Genomic DNA, 17,003 nt, shown 5'->3' with positions numbered 1-17,003 from the left:
AGGCCCTCGGAAATCTCTTTCTTAGAAGCAACAGTGGCTGGTTATTGGAAAGCACTAGAACCCAGAGTGAGAATAACAAGACCAGGTTCAACATAAAACAGACAGGGTTCTCCATTGTATTGCCACCGTGTGTGGTAATGGCTAATTGTGACTTTGTGTAATAATTGCCTTTCTGTGTGATAATGGAATATCCTATGTAATAATCTCAGTGTAGTGAGGGACCGCTGCTTAACATTTGACTCTCAGTGTAACAACTGATGTGTAATAAATGACTCTGCGTAATAGTCATCTCTTTGCATACTGACCATTTTGTGCCATAATGGACTCTGAGGAAAGATTGAGTCTCCATGTAATAAGTGTCTCTCTGCATAATAATTGACTCCCTGTAATAATTGACTTCCTGTGTAATAATGAGCTCCGCGTGTAATAATGGACTCTCTGAACATAGGCACAAACCTGCAGATGCCTGGATTAGTAGGAATTACAGTGATAGTCAAGCCACTTCCAGTTGCAGATGTTAGAAAACCAACTCAAAATAGCTTAAGATGGGAGGAGGAGGAGGAGGAGGAGGAGGAGGAAGTGGAAATCATTAACTCGCATACCTGGGAAGTCCAGAAGCTAACTGCCCTCAAGCCTAATTGAATCCATGGGTTCACATGAAGAATCCATTGGGATCTCCTTCTATCTCCACAGTCTTGGTTTAATTCTCAGATGAGTCCATTCTCCACCTGGCTGGAGGGTGCTCCCAGCAACTCAGGCTTCCATGGCACTTAGAGTGCCTGTTTCCAGGGAATACAAGAAAGCAACCATTTCCTCAAAGAACTCAGGCCACCCCACACCTGGGATGGTAGAAATGGGCACCTTGATTGACAAGTATCTCATTATCACAGAGGGTGAGGGGTAGTTCACAAAATGAATGGATGGGGGCAGAACAAACAAGTAACAGATGTTTCCCTTGTTCAGAGCCTGTGAGCTACAGCATCCCAACGGTGGGCGTGAGCTCAGTGAATTTGTTCCAGCAAGTTCCTTAGTCTTTATGAAACAGCCGTCAACTCTTTTTAGAGTAGGTGACTGATATCTGCATATATATCTGACTAGTTTTCAAGTAAGCATAAATGTTCTTTTAAAGAATAGAATGCAATGTCATTTAAAACATCGGGCTTATACTAATGCTGTATCTTTATGAACCTTCTCAGTCAACGGCCACCAAATATATAGCTACCTCCCATAGCGCTCCATAATATATTTTTCTTTAAAAAATACTCAAGCTACCTTCAGCAAAAGTTTTTAACCTATTTTGTGTCATAGATCCTTTGGTGGTCTGGCAAGAACTATAGACTTCTTCTGAGAGTAATGTCTTTAAACACATAAAATAAAACGTAGGAGTAAAAAAAAAGATTCTTATGAAGTACCTATGAAGCATGGAAATACACAGTTTTTAAACTATATGTATTTGGCCTTTTTACTGAATGAGTTTTTTCCAATGAAAGTTTTCCAAACATGGAGGCAAATTTGGAATTATTTCCTGTAACACAGTTGCCAAGATTGGGACCAAGAAAATGAGGCTCAAAGAAAAATTTGTTGACTGTCTTTATGCCCGCCTCCTCCTTTTTGTCTGGTTAATTCTTACTTAATCCTTCGAATCACAGTGCACACGTGGCTTCTTTGGGAAGTCTTCTTCTGACCTGACTAGGTCTATGTTCATTTTGTGGTACCTTTTATATTACTATGACTCCCTGCTTCTGCCTACCCGCCTACCATACATACATGAACATATGTCTCAGTTATCAAATAGCGTGACTATTTGGACAGTCTGTTTTCTCTCTGAGACTCTCAGTTTTGCCCAGGAGTACAGGACTGAACCTGGTTCCATCGCTGGTCCCTCGCATGGTACCGGGGACCTAACCTGAGCTCTCTAAAATTTGCTACATGGATCCCTAAGTGTGTAGACACCCAAGAGTCATCACAGGGTCAAATCTGATTTTCTCCTCACAACATACAAAGTTAGAAGACAAAGTGCCCAAATTCTGGCGCTCTTCACGAAATAGGTGCTAAAAGGTTGTAGTGGGTCACAACATCTTTGCAGTTCACAGGTGATTTTTGTTTTAAAAATTCATTCAGAAGAAAGAATTGGAAACAGAAGTGATGAGAAAGGATGGTCAGAATAGGGTTGCTTGATGGAGAAATTCAACACCATTTTCTAATGTAGAAGCCTACAGTCAGAATGTAAGTCAGATTAATGTAATACCCATCCAAAAAATAACCATTTCTGGAATTGTCAGTGGAGACCAAAACTGAATAGATCAGTAGGTTATGGGTGGATATACCTGTTGACAAACGCAGTCCCGCTGGTAGCGGGTCTCTCCATCTGCATTTCCTGCAGACCTTCTTTTCCTGCTAGAGCAGTGGCTCTTTCTGATGGGGAATCCACTCCATGGAATCAATACTGACCCTGCCTGCCTACCCATTACATCAGAGGTCTCTGTCTCATCGCTCACAGTCATTGGTTCTGAAATGGACATGTGACCTAAACTGAGCCAGTCAGAGTCTTCCCGGAGACTGCTCTGCTAAGGAGGAAGTCCCTCTCAGCCTGATGGGTGGGCAAAGCTCTAGCTAATTTGTGGTTTTGGAGGGGCTGGTGTGCCTCATGCCTACTATGTGGGTGGGCACACCTGGAGAAGTGGAGAGAAACGCATGTATGATTGCATTCTCTAGGCCTTTGGCCCAGAATCAGTAACATCCCGGGACGTTTTGGTTATTTGTGCCCATCAGTTCCTTTTTTTTTTTTTTTTTTCCTTTCATTTTGCTCAAGTTGGCTTCCTGTCACTTGCAACTGCTGAAACATCTGTAGTTTATTTCACGTTAATGTGGCTTTAAAACATTTCTTGGACTGGATAAGTAGTGTTTTAAAATTGCTTAGACCAATGGCACAGTTTTGTAGGCCTATCCATGACAGATCTAAAATGGGCTATTACATAGTTTCTCCCCCATTTTAGATTTTCATCCGATTCTGATACAGTTGTTGAGTGGCCCATAAAACAGGATAACCAGACAATGCCTTCAAAAGGCATCCTGAAACCAATGTTTAAAAAAAAAGAAAAAAAGCTTAGGAAGAAAGTGGGACATTTTTCATGTCTCTGGCAGCTCCATTATGATGCATTTGGACATTTTTGATAAAATTATGAGGCATAAAAAGTTTGAAGCATTGAAGATTAATTTTCCTCCATAAATATATAGATCATAGTCAAATTCTATATGACTGGTTTTGCCCAGAAGCAAAAAATATTTGCGGTGTAATTTCATAGCAGTATGGAAGCGGGTGATGAGAGGGGCACTGAAAAAGACTTTGGTGGATTGTAAGTGTCAGGTTAACATTCACAACCTGATGAATCGAGCAGAAACTGCTGTTCAAATGTAGGGCTTTGTTGTTTTAAAGTTTAAAAAAAAAAGTTGGGAGCTGGTACAGAAGTAAAATTAAAGTAAAAGAAAATAAATAATCCATATCTCTTCTGTTCTGTTTAAATATTAAAGTGTCAGCTGCAATTTTGAAATGACACCAAAAAGCTTGCTGGGCTAAAAAAAAAAGTGCTTCATTTGTTGGATTTCTATGCTGTCTGAACTATAATTTCACCTAAGGATGATTTTCTGGGATGAGGGGCTGGAGCTGTATGGTCCTGTTACAGGCTGAGGGGCAAGCATGCTGTGCGTGGGCTGGTTTTTGTTTCCTCCAGTTCCTCTCTGGCTTCACAGCCTCTTCCTGGAGCCTACTCTTGGGTGCCCAGTGAAGGGGGGGTCGCTCATGCTCATTGGAAATGCTGTTCCCTCCTAACGCCCCCATGTAGTGTTTGTTTGGGCTAACCGGCCATCTCGTTCTTCATGGGATTCTCAAGGGCAAGAAGCAAGGGGCTTATGCACTTCCTCTCACCTGGAGCCATCATGGTTCTCGGCTATGGGCACTCAATCTCTTGAGACGTAAAATCTTACACACACAGATAGCTGCTCGTTTCTGAATATTAGCACTTTTGTTGGTTATCAACTCAGGAGCTTTGAGAGCTGGAAATGACACATGAGGCATTCTGGTGTGGTGTTTTCTGGCTCTGCTCTCTCCCTGTGCAGTCAGCAGCCTTGGGAGGAAGCCATGAAGGAAGGTGGTTCTTCTTGGAAGGTGGACCCAGGAGAGGATTTCAAGGGCCACGGGGCTTTGGTAGAGAAGGAAGAAACGGGAACTGGCATGATCAAACTACAGTGCATGGGGTGGTCACGAAACCAAACTACCCTGAGTCTGAAGGCAGATATATAAGGGTGGGACTCAGGGTGGAGAATTTGGAGAAGGGCTGAGATAAGACCAGAGCAAGGAGATGTCAGAAACAAACGAGAGGCATGGTAAGCGATCACCAGAAATGGCTTTGTGGTTTCTATAAGGAGACTTGTTTTTCCGCTCCCTTCCCTTTGTTTAAGGAATTGGGGCCCAGTTCTGAAATTATAACAAACTACAGGAAGTTTTGCACAGAGATACGGCAGAGCCCAGGATGAGTGAAGCAGTTGCGAATTCGCTGTCAGTGATGTCATCCAAATGTCCATGATTTTGGTTGGGACGCAGATTGCCATCTTCCCCGTCTTTTACTCCTGGCCCTCCATCTTTTCTGGTGACCTTGTAAACAACCCAAATACTGGCTTTTAATAAATCCCATTTGTGCTTAAAAAGCCACGGCCCATTTCCCTTGTTTAAACTAAGAGCCATAGTTCACAGCTAAACTTCCCTAGAAAATCGTGAGACCCAAGGAAGGTAGGCAAGGTTGGTTCAGAGGCCATGATGGACTGAGAGTCACCTAGCTGGATTCAGACCTAAGGTCCGATTTTCCCATATGCTCCCCTCCATCTCACCGTGTCTCTGACCCTTCAGAAAACACACAAGAAAAATAGTGCCTACTCTCTCTTTGCAGAAAGTGTGAGTGTTCGAGGGTGCATTCAGAGGCCAACTTCTCTCATTCACGTGTAACAGCCAGTGAGTTTGGACAGTTAACCACCTCACATTTCCTGTCTTCTCATTACAAAATGCAGACAGTGCTTCTGGTATTAAAGATAATGTATAGGAAAACAGTGGAATGACTCCCTATTGGTTTTGCCTCCGTGTCCATTTCCCTTTTGTTTGTTTTTTGTTACATCATGCCAATTTTTTTCCCCTTAGGGAAATCACCTTTGTGTATGTGGTTTCAGTGGGGGGGATTCAGGAGTAAGAACTTGACCAAGGCCTGCCAGTGAGCATTTTCTATACCCTTGAGCCACCATGATGATTGAGTTGCGATGGTCTCACAACTCAGGTTTGTCTACTCAGAGTCAACATGTGGATTTTTGCCGAAGTCAGCAGGAAGATGGGTTTCCTATTTGCATGACATTTCCTGAGAGCTATACATGTAAGCTTGTAGCTGCTGGCACTCCTCTTGTCCCTGGGAGGAGGCTTCAACCTAAGGACAAAGAGGAAAAGAAAAGTGCAGCAGAGACAAAAATGAAACACATTCTGGATATCAGCATTTGAGTCCCTGGATCCAGCTATACCAGAAACAGGTTCCAGCTCTGAAGATCCCAATACATCCCCTTCATGCTTAGGTCAATTTGAGCTGAGTTTCTGTCTCTTAGAACAGAGAGAGGCTGAATTGCTTACCATCCAGCCCACAGTGAGCGTTTGCCACCTCAGTACCAGCAATAAACCCGTGACAAATGTCTGAAGAGTTAGTCATGGTGGTTGTTCTTTCATTTCTGTACCCGGCATCTAGAGCAAGAGACATTGACAGGCATGTATTGTGTTGGAGTCTAATTGCATGAATGCACAGAGCATGGTCTCAGGGTATGACAGGATGAATTTCCATTTGTCAGGGCTAAGGAGTTGGGGCAGTTAAAATCTTTGGGGAAAGTGAACCTCTTGCTCTTTCACAGATGACACGTGTGCTTCTCTTTAACACCTCATAGTTCTCCAACTCCGTGGAGATTAAGCTTTGCATGTCCAGAAAGAGTTCAGTACTTTTAGGGTAATGAAATTACAACAAATGGTACCAACCTGGGAGTGTTGCCTGGGGCTCAGTCTCAACTCCCTTCCCCTCCAACTCTTTTGCCATGAGCTCGAACATGATGTGTGGCACACAGTACCTGTGTTTAAAAGTCACTGCCAAAGGGCTTTCAGATCAATATTATCCCCCCTGTAGCATTTCCTCACATATTACATTAAAAAGACTAATCCCTTGGAGAGTTGTAAAGATGTTTTAGTGCAGAGCATATATTATGAATGTTTCATCGTTATTCCTCAGGATTTATTTAACATTTTACTCGACAGTCCCTTTGGATTTTTGATTGATTACTAGGCAAATTAGATAAGAAAACTCTTTCTGTAAGAGAATCCCAGGCATCATCCTAGCAGTGGTGGTGATAATGATGAAAGCCAACATTTATCCACTATTTCTTCTGTCAACAGCCACGCCAAGCCATTCTGCACACACTGTTTCCACCCCTCGAGCAAGACATTGTTATCCCCACTTTACAGATGGGGAACTGAGGTCTAGGGAGTGCCTGAGTCGAAGTCAGAGCTTCATCCAGCTCAATCAGAGCTGCACCACCTCTCAGGCCACCAAACAAAGAGCCAGCCCGATGTAGACAGATGAGACCCCAGGTGTCACAGGAGACTTTAGTTTGCTTGAAAATCAAAGCACAGTTATTAGATTGGCTGGAGTCATGTTTCTTCTCTGCACGGACATATCATTCTGAAGGACATATGGCACAGTACTCTTATCAGTGACTCTTTCAGGAGTTAGAGGGTTGCCTAAGTAAGTGCCTCTATGTCTGGTTTTGAAACAGTTTTGTAAAGTCTGTAGCCTGTTCATTTGGTATTTCAACAAGCTTGCAAGCCATTAGGATTGCTGTCCCACAGCGAGTTGGGTGGCTTGGGTTAGGCCAATGGTCCTCCGTGGGAGCAGTGATCCCCCCCAACATCCAGGGGAAGTGAACCTAGAGCAAGTTTGGAGACGGTTGTGGTTGTCACAGTTGGAAGGTGTGCTCCTAGATCTAATGGGTTCAGCTAAACATCCTACAAAGCACAGGACGGCCCCATAGCTAGTGGTTACCAAGTCCAAAATGTCAATAGTGTTGAGAAACCATGAGCCAGCCTGTTTGAGACAGCACAGAAGCCCTCCAATCCAGGGTCTTAGCCTGGTGTAAATTTTTGTTATTGTTACTGTTTGCCCGCTTACCCAAGATCGAATGCTGATGTTTGTCATTTGTCAGTCCTTCTGAGAAAAGCGCCCCCAGGTGGTTGGTACCCAAAGGATGCCGGCTTCCATGCTTTTCCCATCATGTGGTTTCGTCATCTTAGAAGCCATACCTAGTAGCCTTACACACGAGGAGAAGACGGTGGATGATTAGGTGGCTCTTTTAGAGGCAGGGCCTGGAAATGCGGTACTGCCTTCCCACTTACATTAGGACGACTGAGACTCAGCACTGTGGGCGTCCCCAGCTTCCAGAAGGGCTGGGAAATAGCCCTCCTGCATTCTCAAGCAACACTTGACCGAAACGCAATGCTTTGATGCACACATTGTGTCCTATCTGATGTGCGAGGGAAGTTCATGTTCAGCAAATACTGAATAAGTAAGGCACAAGAGCCAACATGTTTACCCAGCAATTAAACAGTGGCTCAAAACATAATTTTAATTTAAGAGATTTGCATTGCAGTTGAGAAAATAGATCACAGGCCCGTGCATCAGAATTTAGGTTATGGGTCTGATATTTCTTTTTTTTTAATTTTTTTTTTGTGTTTATTTACTTTTTAAAAAATTCTTTTTGTTTATTTTTGAGAGACAGAGACATGGCACGAGTGGGGGAGGGGCAGAGAGAGAGGGAGACACAGAATCTGAAGCAGGCTCCAGGCTCTGAGCTGTCAGCACAGAGCCCAACGCAGGGCTTGAACTCACAAGCTGGGAGATCATGATCTGAGCCGAAGTCGGACACGCAGCTCACTGAGCCACCCAGGTGCCCCATATGTTTATTTACTTTTGAGAGAGAGAGAGAGAGAACAGGGGAGGGGCAGAGAGAGAGGGAGAGACACAGAATCGGAAGCAGGCTCCAGGCTTTGAGCTGTCAGCACAGAGCCTGACACAGGGCTTGAACCCGCGACTGCGAAATCATGACCTGAGCCGAAGTTGGACACTCAGCCAACTGAGCCACCCAGGCGCCTGGGACTGATATTTCTTAAGTACCAACTGTCATCGGCCACTTGGAGTATGTTAGCTCATTCTACCTTTGAGGTAGTTACTACGCCCTCAAAACTTATGGATGAGGTAACTGAGGATCAGAGACTTCAAGATCCTTAACCCAAACAAATCTTCGCAAATGTTGCTTTCTCACATTTTTATTTTCAATTTGGACCTTCGTTTTATATCCACACCCACGCGCATCACATGTGCTGTTCTGTCTGCAGCACTGTTTTTGGGGAAACAGCATGGTGTACCCACTGTCGTACGAGCTGGGGGACTCAGAAGTGGAGACGGGGGAGTTCAGGGTGGGACACTGCTTCTCAGGATATGGGTTTTATCTTACATAAAGAGGGAGGGGGTGGCCCAAGGTCTTACGCTGTATGTCAAATCAAATATGTTGATGGTGGCTGCCTGGAACAGCCTGTTGGTGAGGGTTCTGAAGCCAGGCTCTACAGGAGTAAAGAAGGCTCTGAATGATTCATGGCGTCTGCCATGAGCACAGATGGAAGAAGCAGGCTTCCGTGTGCTATAAACTTACCGTCTCTGAACTAAAGGGAGCCTAAGGTCGTTTTCCACTCTAAGGTTCTCTGACTCAACTTGATAGGAGAATAAGATGAATTACATTCTCCTGTTTCTACCTACCACTGGAATGTGGCGGAAAAACAGGGGGACCATTGACCTGTGCATAACTTATTAGGTGCAGTATGTGTCTAAAATCCAAGTACAAGGAAGGAGTGAGTCTAGACAGATCCGAGAGATGCATTACTGATAGAAACTGTAAGGCGTTTTGGAAGAAGAGGTATCTGAGCTGGGTTTTGAAGGTTGTGTAGGAGCTTGACAGGCAGAGGCAGAGAAAAGGCCATCTAGGCAGAGGAAATAACATTGCTGAAGGCTGGCCGAGTGAAGGTCTGTTTGATGTTGGTGGGTGCCCAGACTGGGGGGAGCAGATGTGGACTTCGAGCATGGTAAGGGACAAAGAGAGACAGGTGGAGACTGAAGAGGGGTCAGGGGGGATCAGATTGCCAAGTGCCCTGAATGCCAAACTCCGGAAGTTGCTGACTTCCCAGTACTTCTGCGGCACAGGGACCTCAAGGTGACTGGAGTGACAGTAACTCCAACAGGTGTGAGCGCAAAAGCTGTTCTTGCAAAGTGGCCCACCCACCTCCCTGTGGCTGACAGGGCTGGTGCTTGGCCTCTGTCCCCTGGGCTTGCCCTCACTGCCCAGGGCTCCTTCCCCGGGACTGGACTTAATGAAATGTTTCCCATTTTAATTTCAGCTCTGCTGGGAGGAGCTCTTTTTATCTCAGCTGCTTCTCTGCCATCAAAGCCCACTCAGTGCTGAGTACTGCCCGCCCCCTCGCCAGTCCTGTCCTCCCCAGAATCCTGCCTGGAGGTTTTAATTCAGAGTCTCAGAAGACAAGCAAGGGGGCTGCTTTTGATTGATCAGTCAAACACAATCCCTTCGCAATTGTCTTTGGAGACTCAGGCTCCAGACATGAAAGATAAAAACAAGAGATGCCAGCTTGGTTTAAGATGGAAGTTTGTGCTAGATCTTTTCTTCCTTCAACTCAGGAAAAATAACATAAAATGAAAGCCTTCCCTCTCAGCTGAATCAGTGCATTGTTTTCTTGTCTGCCCATCTTGTTCCATTTCCCGAGTGGTTTTTTTAGCTTATTTCAGAAGCAATAAAAACCACCTGATATTTATTGAGATTCTTCTGATCACTTTATGTACATACTAGATGCTCTGTGTATATTAACCTGTTAATCTTAACTGTTGTCTTATGAAGTGGGTGCTATTAATAACCTCATTTTACAGGTAGGGAAACTGAGTCGTGGAGTGCTAAGTAACCAGTCTCACAGAGCTGTTATGTGATAGAGCTGGGATTTGTGATTAGGAGATCTGGTTCTAAAGTCCCTCCTTTTAGCCACCATGCCTGTGCTCAGTCCTTGACATCCCATTCTTGGGATGACATTCTATGTTGATTTATGGCAAAGGAATTGACATCTTCATCGTTAATGTATTTTCTATAATAAGGAGCAACTATTTCCTGGATGCATGGACAAGGGGTGATGAGTGACTATTTGATTAAATAAAGCCAAAAGATGTGGTCTCCAATATTAAGATTAGCTTTGAGGAAGGTCTCTAAAACTTACCTGATTTACCATTTTAGTCCAGAAAATGGACGTGTTGCAGATGGAGTTTTGGATGCCAGTGTTAGAGCCTATTTATCCAAAGGAAGTTTCATCATATGAGATGCAACCCTTTAATATCTTTTCAGCCCCGAACCTTGGCTAGAGTTGGAGAAAGTGGATTAAATTGGCCCAGACCCCGTCCCTGCATGGCAGTGTTTCCCAGAATGAGTTCTTAGTTCTTTACCCTGCTGTTAGACTTCTCTGCCCCCACGGTTGAAGAATCTTGAATATTTTCTTTGTCCACATCTGCTAATTAGAGACAGGCTGTGTATCCCCCTTTTTAAAATTCAATCCAAGTTTCAAGTACTCTCTAGAAGTAGTTGAGCTTTACTTTTAACTTTTTCCCCAAGGTCTTAAATATACAATGTCTGTTACTCCCAGTCTCCATCAATCATACGACAATCGAATGGATAATGCATCATCTTTAACAATATTGGGCAGTTATCGTATATGCGTAAGAAGATCACAGTGTGATACCAACTTGCCTCAATGGTTTTTTGCTTCCTTGTGCTTATGCCCTTGTGTAATCTCCTCTCACATGGAATCTGGTCTGGGTTGTGTCACCAACAGAGCATATAATGAGACATAAAAAGTATTATGTGTCACTCGTTTGTTTTTTGGATCGTTGGCTCTGGGTGATGCCAGCCATACGAGGCTGCCATCTTGGCAATGGCTTCTCCAGCCCCAGTCAAGCCTTCTAATGACACCTTGAAAACTCACAAGAGACCCCCCAGTGAGAACCAACCCCCCCCTAAGCTACTCCCCAAATCCTGACCCATGAAATGTAAGAGATGATAAATGCTTATTGTTTTTGAATCATCAAGGTTTGGGGATGTTTTGTTATTTGGTCATGGGTAACTGGTACAACATGACCTGAATTTGAAGCAACACTCTCCATTTCTAATTTTCTGCCCAACTGCCCAAACATACGTCTCTAAGACTGCAGAAAAAATGTCTTTAAAAGTGCCATTATGGGGTGCCTGGGTGGCTCAGTCAGTTAAGCATCCGACTTCATCTCAGGTCTTCATCTCCCTGCTCATGAGTTCGAGCCCCATGTCAGGCTCTGTGCTGACAGCTCAGAGCCTGGAGCCTGCTTCGGATTCTCTCTCTCTCTCTCTCTCTCTCTCTTGCTCTCTCTCACCCCCCTCAAAAATAAATAAAAATAAAATCAAAATAATAATTAAAATAAAAAATTCTGTTATGTACTATTTGCTGCCATGTGCCATGCTTTTTAGGCACTCTTCACTGCCACTGTATAGGGTCAGTGTTAGTAAGCAAACCACTTTCTGGTTGAGAAAACTGAGCCTCAAAGAGACTTCGCTCCCAAAGATCATACAAGCTGTAAGTGGAAGGAGCCAGAAATTGGACCCAGTCCCACTGGAGTGTATGGCCCATGTCCTGTGACTTTTTTTTTTTAAATTTTTTTTATGTTTCTTTATTTTTGAGAGAGAGAGAGAGAGAGACAGAACGTGAGCAGGCAGGGGGCAGAGAGAGAGCGAGACACAGAATCCGAAGCAGGTTCTAAGCTGTCAGCCCAGAGTCCAACACGGGGCTCAAACCCATGAACCACAAGATCATGACCTGAGCTGAAGTCAGGTGCTTCACTGCCTGAGCCACCCAGGCGCCCTGGGGTGGCCCGCTGTGCCAGATTGCCTCCCTGCTGAAAGTGTTCCTGGTCATTTGCCAGGCCCTGGCATCAGTCCTTAGTGTGCATTATCAGACCTGACCCTTGTCATCGTGAAGGTCATTTTACAGACCAGGAAACTGTGGCACTGGATTAAGGGCCAAGTCCTACGTTTCTGTTTATTGTTTGGGAAATGTGATCATACAACAAAAGGTGCCACATTCTTGAAATGACAAGCCATGTGACCTTTCTCTAGGTCACTCACAGTGATTGGGGGCATGCTGGGTGCCTAGAAAGTGTTTAGAAATTACCGAAGGAAGGAAGGAAGGGATGGAGGGAGGGGTGGAGGGTGGGAAGGAGAGAAAGTAGAAGAAAGGAAGGGAAGAAGGAGAGAAAGGAGGGAGGGAGGGAGGAGAAGCTTAGAATTTACCCCTTAAGTAGGGGGTGAAGTAAGAACAATAAAGTCCAGGCGATGAGGAGATCTGTTTGCTCCAGGGTATGATGGAGGGATATTACCCATCATAGCTTGGAAAAGGATCTAAACAACTAAATATGTGATGAGGTCCTGGCAAAGATTAGAAAAGTGACGGTCCTAGGAATATGAAGCATGCTTGTCCCATTTAAAGAAGGTCAGTTCTATTCTGCTTCATCCAATGTGGGCCACAGGTAGGGTAGCCCACGTTTCCTTCCTCTCTCCCTTCCTCCCTTTCTCCCTCCCTCCCTTCCTCCCTCCCTTCCTAACTCCCTGAAGCTAGAAATCTAGATTTTTATGTGCTACCTCCAATTTTTAAATGTTGACAGTGTTTGTTTTGTAAACACCATGTGAGCTGAGCTTAGCCCTCTGCAAGCCCTCGTGTCCCGCAGGCTGCATGTTTGTGGCCTCTGTTGTGGAGAAACAAAAGGGCAGTAGGTGGCCCGACTGTGAAGGACCAACTGCTAAGAAAGAGAACAACAAAGAGAAGGCGAAAGCAAGAAGACAGTTGCTTGATTTTGCTCCCACCTTACAACTCATTGGTATCACCACTGGTAGAAGGGCTGGGGTGGGGGTGGGAGACATCTTTAGAAGCTTGCAGACCCAAGAGTAACTGTTGACCTATCCTGGCAGTTTTCAACTTTGCAGATTATGTTCTTGGAGAGGAAGAAACATGTTGGCAAAACAGAAAGAAATTTCAGACCAACCCCCAGGCAGGACATGAGCTGTATTCTTTGTTAAAGCATGCATCTGATTGCTCATAGTTTTCCTACCATTATTCCTCCTCTCTGCCTCCTCCTTCTCTCCCCTCCTCCTCATAGCCCTCCTCCTCCTCCACCTTCCTACTCCCTGTCCTCCTTCCCCCTCCTCCTCCTCCTTCCTCTTTCTCTACCTCCTCCCCACACTTCCTCCTCCTCCTCCTCCTCTTTTTCTTCTTCTCCTTCTCCTTTTCCCTTTTGACTCTGGGACATAAGGGATTGAGCACACACTGGCAGTGAATGATATGCCTCCCGACTTAGGGTGATTATGTTCGTTAATAATGATTATCGCTTCTATGTAATATTTGCATGATAAACTGTAGACATCTGGTGGAGTGTGCAAGTGCGTGTGGTGTTTGTTAGGAAACAGAAGCAAGCCGAACACTGATGAAATGTGAAATCTAACTGCTCAGACTAAAAATAAAGTCGGCAGGCTTTAGGGTTTCTGCTCACCAGCACTTCTGAGCTCCTCCTGTACTCCGCCTTAGTTACCGTGGAGACACGTGGCTGCACATATGCAGACCAGGGTACACACTTTGTGGGCCTGGCCCCTGGGGGTCCCATTACCGAATTTCGTATGTTTAGAAATATTTTGTAATAAGGCCCCTCGTGTCACTTATTAGTAATAAAATGTGCAACCTCCTTCATCAGCATCAACTGCAAATTTGTTTTTTGTGGAAATGCACCAGCACGTTTTCAGGTAAAAGACTGTGTGCATGTTGGGCATATATATATTTATATATGTAAAATTCAAATATATATTTACATATGTGCATAAAATTTTATCTTCCTCAAACTGCTATGTTACAGTTGATTTTTTCCCCCAAGAAAGTCTGCAGTTTTCTTTAACCTGCAGAGCCAGCTGAAATTTCTAAATGATACACAAAGCAATGTGTGTTTCCCGAGGCCAAGCCCAAGCTGAGAAAGTGACACGTTATGGGGGCTTGAAGCATGGGGATGACAGCATGCTTCCTTGTGAAGTGCGGATTTTAGGGAATGGATGAATCTCAGCATCACTAGCACTGTGGGTTCCTCAAGTCCTGGGTGGGAAAACCCTTACCCGCTTGTAGATGTGTTATTTCGGTGCTGTGTGAGTCACATTCATATAAAGGGGTTAAAAGCAAAGAGATGACCGTGATTTTTGCTTGTTTGGTTGGTTTTTTTAATTTTTTTTTCAACGTTTATTTATTTTTGGGACAGAGAGAGACAGAGCATGAACGGGGGAGGGGCAGAGAGAGAGGGAGACACAGAATCGGAAACAGGCTCCAGGCTCTGAGCCATCAGCCCAGGGCCTGACGCGGGGCTCGAACTCACGGACCGCGAGATCGTGACCTGGCTGAAGTCGGACGCTCAACCGACTGCGCCACCCAGGCGCCCCTGTTTGTTTTTTTTTTTTGGTTGTTGTTTCGTTTTCACCTGCTCAGCATCACCAGGAGAGAAAGACTCCCCCTGATTTGTGCCTTCCTGGTTCTTTTCCAAAAGCATTCATCTAAAGCATCTCTGGTAGCAAGAGAGTGGAATGCTCTTCCCTGCTAATGGCTTTCAGCCTGTTCAGGAAAACCTGCAGTTTAACACTCCCTGGTGGGTTCTACAGTGTTAGCGGGAGGATGTGCAGCAGAAATACTCTAGATAGCTTGGTACTTTCTATGCAAGTCAAGCCGCTGTCTACAGACAGACGCCCTGGGCCACACCAACTGGTTTGAGTTTCCGGCTGTTCTTGTAAATTGGAACTGATGCATCGTGGAGCTTGGGAGTCTGGTCCTGCAGGTTGTGAGACCTGGGAGGGGATAGCCCTGCATTTCTCTTGATTGCTGTGAGCCTTCTCCTCACCTGAAAAGTGGCACCACTAACCCCCACTTCATCAGGACTTTGAAAAGGTTAAAGAGGATGGTGCTGTATAAAGTTTCCAATGTATTGCCAATAATAAAATAGAAACCTATCGTGAGGACCATGACTAAACATCAAATTAAGCACTTTCTGTGTATCATACACTGTGTTGAGCTATTGACACGTATTTTCTTGTGGTAACCTCACCACCATAGTTCTTTGAGATGAGTAAGGTGAATATCATTCCCACTTTATAGCTAGAAGGAAAATAAAGGCCTAGAGAAGTGAGGACTTTGCCTAAAGTTTACTAAGGCAGTTGAGCTAGGATCCAAATCCAGACCTAACTAAAGTAAGGACATTTTCTACACTTGAAAATAACACCAAGCACTGTTGCTTTTACTAAGAGAAGTGATGCTAATAATTGGAGAATTGAGCCTTGCAAGTTTTGAGGAGGCGGAGGATAGAATTAAAACAGATTTCGAGTTTGGCAGTGTCCCATTAGAATTCAGACCCAAGCCCACGGAATGGCAAAGGCGTTTGTGTGCGGAGCTCTAATCACGGTGTACCACGGTACAAATGAGACTGTGCTTTCTGGGATTCGGGAACTGAAACTCTCACCTGTCCCCGTTCACCACGTAGGAGCTGTTGAGCTCCAGACCAAGCTTGGCATCAATGAGGGCTGACAGATGTAAGACTAGAGTTGCCATTTGCTCAAAAGAAGCTTCGTTTCCATTGTCGATGAAGTGCAAGAAGTCTAAACAAGGTAGCAAGTGTCTGGTTCTCTGTGCAGCTTCGCTGAGATCGATGGTGATATGTTTCAGGGATTCCAACTTGGAGACCAGGTTCTTCGTCTCCAGGGACTCGCAGTCTGAGTCAGTGCTTGCAGTAGTATTCTCTGTGATGATGGAAATGTTTTACCCCTGCCGCATCCACTATAGCTCTTGGCTGTGGCTAGTGTGACTGATGGACCGAATGCTTAATTTTATCTCATTACTTAAAATTTAAATGTAATGTAGGCTAGTGGCCACCATGTTGGATAGCACCAATCTGGGCGATGAGGTAGGGGAGCAAGCCGGTGACAATGGTGAAGGCTGGTGTCTGCAGCCTCCACCATTGCTAGCTCTGTGACCTAGAAGGGTCAATGAAATAAGGGAAAGGGGAAATTAAATAACTTGTCTGAGTCCAGAGCATGCATCTATGGAGACAGGTGTAGTAAAAAGAATGATGGGATTGCCATGCACCTAAAGCTCTTAATAAAGTTTAAAGAGTTTTAATAAAATATTAGCAATGATCAGCATTACTGTTGTTGTCATCGCCATCACACTTTTGTAAACAAATTACACCCACGTTGCTGTAGAGCCATTGAATTGAGAGCCTCTCACCATACTGTGACTGAAGCAGGCATTGAAAGGAAATATTAGAACATATTCATGGAACAGTGGCATTTGAGCTTCCTTGTCCACTGTTGACACATACACAACTGCTCACCGAGATGAAGGACACCAAGAGTGATGTGGGCAGAGGGTGTGCTTAGGGGAAAGCATCAGGTTTTGAGCAAGTCTGGCTTGTTTGGAAGAAACCACGGTAATGATTCTACAGGAAGAGCAAAGTCCTACAGCCACAGGGGATTAGGGTGCATCCTGAAGATTAGAGCGATCCGTCCCTTGGATTTATGGATGGAAGTGAGATCGGATTTTCATATCAAACAATGAATCTGGCTATTGCGGGGGGCGGGGGGGGGGGCATGGATTGAGGCAGAGGGGCGCTGAAGGCAGGAAGGAAGTCAGATGTGAGACCAAAGAGACTCTTGATTAGGTTAGGGGCCCTGGTGATGGGGAGCCTCTCTGGGAAGGAGAAAGCAAGACCTTTATGCTCAGGAGGCAGAGTTAG

The sequence above is a fragment of the Leopardus geoffroyi genome, chromosome E3 (genome assembly GCF_018350155.1).
Source record: "Leopardus geoffroyi isolate Oge1 chromosome E3, O.geoffroyi_Oge1_pat1.0, whole genome shotgun sequence".
NCBI classification, from domain to species: domain Eukaryota; kingdom Metazoa; phylum Chordata; class Mammalia; order Carnivora; family Felidae; genus Leopardus; species Leopardus geoffroyi.
Note: the sequence above shows the minus strand (reverse complement) of the source record.